Source organism: Solanum lycopersicum, chromosome 9 (assembly GCF_036512215.1).
Source record: "Solanum lycopersicum chromosome 9, SLM_r2.1".
In the NCBI taxonomy this organism is placed as follows: Eukaryota; Viridiplantae; Streptophyta; class Magnoliopsida; order Solanales; family Solanaceae; genus Solanum; species Solanum lycopersicum.
In genome coordinates, this window is record NC_090808.1 from 15,412,707 (window position 1) to 15,418,106 (window position 5,400).

The window sequence follows — 5,400 nt, forward strand, 5'->3', positions numbered from 1 at the left end:
TAATAGATCCACTCTCTCAAGCTGGATGGGTAGGATCATGTTTATGATTAACTCTTCTGATCTAAATCCATATCAACCTAATACTTATAAACCATTAACCAACAGCTTTGGTTCCAAAACTCTCTTTGAACCAAGCTAAGAAGTCAAAATTAGAACTTCATTTCCAAAAAATTCATTGATTAAAACGCAACTAATGGTTAAACCCGCTTCACTAAGTAAAAATACCCACAAGTTAATTCAACCCATAAACACATTATACACCTCAAGAATTGGATTTTTAGCTAAACATCATAAAAAGATTTAAAAAAATCAATTAGCCATCCATTGGGTAATAGTATCCAAGCCTTTACATTATTTCCAGAGTTTAAATTCAAAGAACTACTTACAAATCTTCAAATTTGAGCCTCATAAAGCCTCAAAGTCTATAATGGAACTCTAAAACTCAAAGAGAACTCTAGTGAATGATAGTTTAGCTACATGATAATAAATCTAAAATTTAAAACTCAATTTATAGTTTCCCAAAATTTGGGCGAGATAAGTCGGGCTTATCGAGTGGTTTGGCGATCCGCACTTTGCTCTCTTCCATACCATAATTTTATTGGTTCTTAGCATCCAAGTCCTTTTAATTTGGGTTATTGAGTGTGCTATCGCTGAACCCATCGGCATTTCGCTGATGGCCCATTTATGTCACCGGCTTGATCACTCCCCCCAAGGTAGGTTACACTAGAACGATAGGAGAAATAGAGAACCACTCTGTGGTTCACCGATTTGTACTGCTGATCACCGTGAACGTCTTTTCTCATCTTCTTCAGCTTGTTTTGCTTCTTTTTTCCTACTAGTGTCCTTGCCTTTCTCATTTGCTCATATACCTGACAATGATGCTTTAACATAAGTTTATCGCATAAATTAGGCATCTGATGCTTTTAAAATAACAAAACAAAGCCCTAAATGAGTCAAATATTGGACTCATCATTTACCATAAAAATCAATGATCTGGAATTACACTTTCAAAAACATAGCTCACATTTGGGATTAATTAGGCTTTTATATATATAAATATGTCCCAGATCAATAACAACACTTAAATAATGTTCTATATTTTTCTTGGGAGCTTCTCCAACTCAAAACCATCACTAGGATCCTCATGACGATATAACGCCTAACCCCCATTGCCAGAGTCATACTATACCTAGCTGGAACATAGAAAAACAAAACTGAACATATGTATCCATCTAAAAAGCCCAACATGGTTGAGTGAGGAGTCACCCGAAGCAATACCATGATCCTATCTATACTAGTTGCACATATTAGGGGTTCAATCTATTTTAATTATTACCCATATAAGTGCTCAATACGACTCCCATAATGTTACCTTATGCTCATAGTAATATCTATGTTCAGTTATTGCTCAAAAGTACTTCTTTAAGGAATATTTGTTCTTTATTTTAATGGACTAAAACTTCTTCCTGGAACTGGTTATGATTTCTTAAAACAAATCATACTTTTACTGTGAAATAATGCATATGAAACATGTAGTGTTCCCTTAAGACTATTCTCTACGGTAATGTAAAATACTTTTGATTGCTTTAATTTTGTAGTCAATGCATGAAAGTTATAATGTAAAAAACTTTCAACAATTTAAAACTAAATGGGGTTAATGTGATAAGATAAGAATGAACAATCATTAAAAATCCAGCATACCTGACGAAGTATAATCTCAATTATAAGAATTATAATTCAATAATAAGAGATCAAATCATACATGGAATTCAAGGAAATTGGGGAAAGTCACAATTATTTATAATAGTTATAACTTATAACCTTGCGAAAAGAGTTGCAACCGTACAATCTAAAAAGGTGCCAAACTTGGAAACTATTTTTCTTTTTTGGTAAGTTTAAAAAACATTTTTTTTTATTTTTTAGGCATGACATGTTTAAGACCACAAAACTTAATGATATTCTAGAACATTTTACATATTTTTAGTCTAAGACTATATTGTTTAAAAGTGTTTCTTTACTTTCTTAAACTTCATATCAAATCAAAACTAGACGAAGACATGGAAACAAAAGGACTATCTATTTTTACATTTCGATTATGTAAATGAACTAACCTATTTTCCTTTAACTATACGGGAGTGTTTATCAAGAACATTGCAATTCTACGAGAACACTTTCTCTTAGGATCATGGAGCTCTTAGGGAGGACTCTAGACATACAAAAGATCCACTTTAAAAAATAATCCGAAAATAATGAATCTATTATGAAACTCAACTACTATCCACCATGCAAGAAACCAGAGCTCACATTAGGAGCAAGGTCTCACTATGATCTAACATCATTTATCGGTTCCCATCAAGATTGTGTTAACGAATTTCATGTTTTTGTGGACAACGAATGGTACTTCGTCACCCCAAATTTCAATGCTTTTGTCGTTACCAGGAGACACACTTATGGTTACAAAATATACACGCAAGCACTACATAATAAGGTAATGTATTATGTAAAAATCATAAAAACATAGACAAGTGGACAAACAATACATATTTACGTGAAAAATGATACATGATCTTTTCACATGACGATGTCCAATGATATACTTCATGATCATTCTTAGGACGTACAACATGAATATAATTTCCTTCGCGTAATTGACCAACCGGGTTATAAAATTTTTGTTTTTCCCTTATGAAGGCGCTCTGCGATGGTAGATACAAAAGTTGCTTGCACAAAGAACTCCTACGAATCACCTTCTTTCATTCTTTATCTAGAAAAAGATAAAGTAGTGAGTCCACCAACTAAATCGGTGAACGCCAACAACCCGCAAATATATCTGGAATTCTAATGGCGTACCTTCTTTGACTTTACTCGGAAGAATCACAGAGCTGATACATAAGTCTTCCAAATTTTCAATGTGGCTTCAGAACAATACATCACAAGTTGAAGATATATACATATGAGGTTCAAGATTGAAAACCTTGAATTTTATTTATATATGGTCAATCTTGTCTTGTAGTTTTACTAAGTTAGTTTCTAGGTTTCTCGAACTTCCCAAACTTGTTGCCGCACCCATGTTCGATTTTTAATAATGCATTACTTTTGGTGTATGTGGTACACACATTGTGATATTTTTGAAGAATTCAACCAATATATATAGAGTTAGTCATAGTATTGACCGATTGATTTCTACTATTTTTTATGCGGTTGAATAAATAAATAAACACTATGGAAAATTCAGAAATTTCGTAAATGGTGTCCCAGATTTAATATATATGTATGAAAAATAATTTTTCTTGATATAATTCATACAATTTTCTTATAAATTTTGTAATATTTTGTGAGTAGTGTCCAACTGGACGATGTGAGGTATATGTAGTTATGCCACTGGTTGATGGAAGTTGAAATATAGGACATAGTTATCTCTTTGAGTTAGGTTTTAGTGTTTAACACATATTTTGTTATATTAGTCAATAATATATCATTTTAGTGCAATAAAATTGTATTCTTCAACTTTTCTTACATTGTTATTTCCTAAGTTTGTTTTCTTTCAAAAAGCAATGAATCTAGTGAATTTTTCTTCATGGGATCACAAAGCTTTTTATTTAAAGATATCATCATACACACTACACCAAAAATGTATAAAACCCCAAAAATTTATTAAGATCGTAAAAATTTTCCAGTTGCATTTTAAGTTGTGCTTAGGTGTGAAGGTATATTCTCTAGTTTGAGAATAGATTGAACATATATTAAGGTCAAATAGATCACCCAACAAAATTTTCACATAGATGCTTCTTTACCGATTAAGTTTTGATAAAAGATAATACTTAGGTCAACTTCAAATGATTTTATTTTCCACAATATAATGAACTAGTAAGATTACCCGCGCTTCGCGTAAGAATTTCATATCACAAAATTTATAAAATAATATTTTAAAACTATCATTCATTAAAAATAAAACACTATATTATCTTACATACAAAATTACATGGAAACAAACATTAATAATGTAGAGGAAAATAAAATTTATTAAATTTTATCATTTATCCTTAATAACAAAAGAATAAATTAATGAATCTAAAAATACATACCAAGATCTGTAACATAAGCAATGGTGTAAGTGAGTTACTTCACCGGAACAAAATAAACAAATATTTAGTTGTGAAGGAGGAGGAGGAAGAGGATTCTGGTTTCTGCTAGTTCCGTGTAGGCGTGCCTAAGGTTTTCTTTTATATATTTATTTGGAAAGTTGCAATCCTTTTCAAAGGTAAAAACGTTTCATAAAAATTGCAACTCTTTCTTAAAGTCTCAATAAAATTCGCAACTTTTTATTCAACTTCGAAAAGGTCACAACCTTTCATAAAAGTCACAACTTTTCATAAAACTCATAAGTCTTCATTAATGTCGCAACTCTTCATAAAAGTCACAACATTCATGAAAGTGGGATGCTAGTTTTTGAAATAACAAATTTAAAAGTAAATTTTGGTTGTGGTGGTGCCATGTCGGCGGGCTTAAGGTTTAATTATATATATATATATATATATATATATGATTTGGTGGCCCATGATTTATAATAATAAATGCTCTATGAGTCCTCTTTCTATTGCCACGAAGTTATCCTCATTTATAGTTCAAAGAAAAAGTTAATGTCCATTTTAGTAAAGCCCTATCATGCAGTCAATGTTGTACAACTGACGCTACAGATTTTTGAATGTACCACGGACCATAGATAGTTTTTTTGTAGAAATTTCCTACATATGTTCAATGATTAGTTTGGTTCTTTCACAAGCTTTTTACCCCTATTCTAAGTCATTTAAGGTGTTTTAACTGAGTATATCATTAAACTAACCACTTTTTCCCTCAAAATAATTAATCCAAATATTCAAGTATTTACAGATTAGCTCAGAAGTCACCTAGGGTTCCTCTTGTCCATCAACAAATCTAATAACTTAAAGTAAAGATATCAAGATACAAAAAGAAGCCTTCAATCCATGGTTTCCCCAAGTTCTTCAAATCTAGGAACTCCATAAAAGTGTTTCTTTTCTTAAGATCAAGCACAAAGATTTATAGATCAAAGATTTTCCTCAAAGAAAACTAACATTCATCCACAAGATCAAGATAAATCAAGTCTCCACCAAAGTTTACGGTCTAACATCTTCATAATCAGGTATGCAAGGTAACTCATAATGTTGAATGAAGGTTATATTTAGTGTTCATTAGAAGTTTTATTCAAATAGGAATTCAGTTCTTATTCTATGTTCCGAATTCCTTAACCATTGAGATTTGAATATCTATTATGCATATTGAATTCTAAATTTTTGTTCATATTTTGTATCACATGAACCCTGATTTCTTATACATGTCTTATTCATATATACTATTGTATGAGATTTCTTAGACAATGAC

The 5,400-nt window shown here is 31.2% G+C and overlaps 1 pseudogene; it reads left to right on the forward strand.

Annotated features, from left to right (window-relative positions):
- The first annotated feature begins 1,648 nt into the window (after window positions 1-1,648).
- On the forward strand, window positions 1,649-2,893 carry LOC109121065 (gibberellin 20 oxidase 1-like; annotated as a pseudogene).
- Window positions 2,894-5,400: the final 2,507 nt, after the last annotated feature.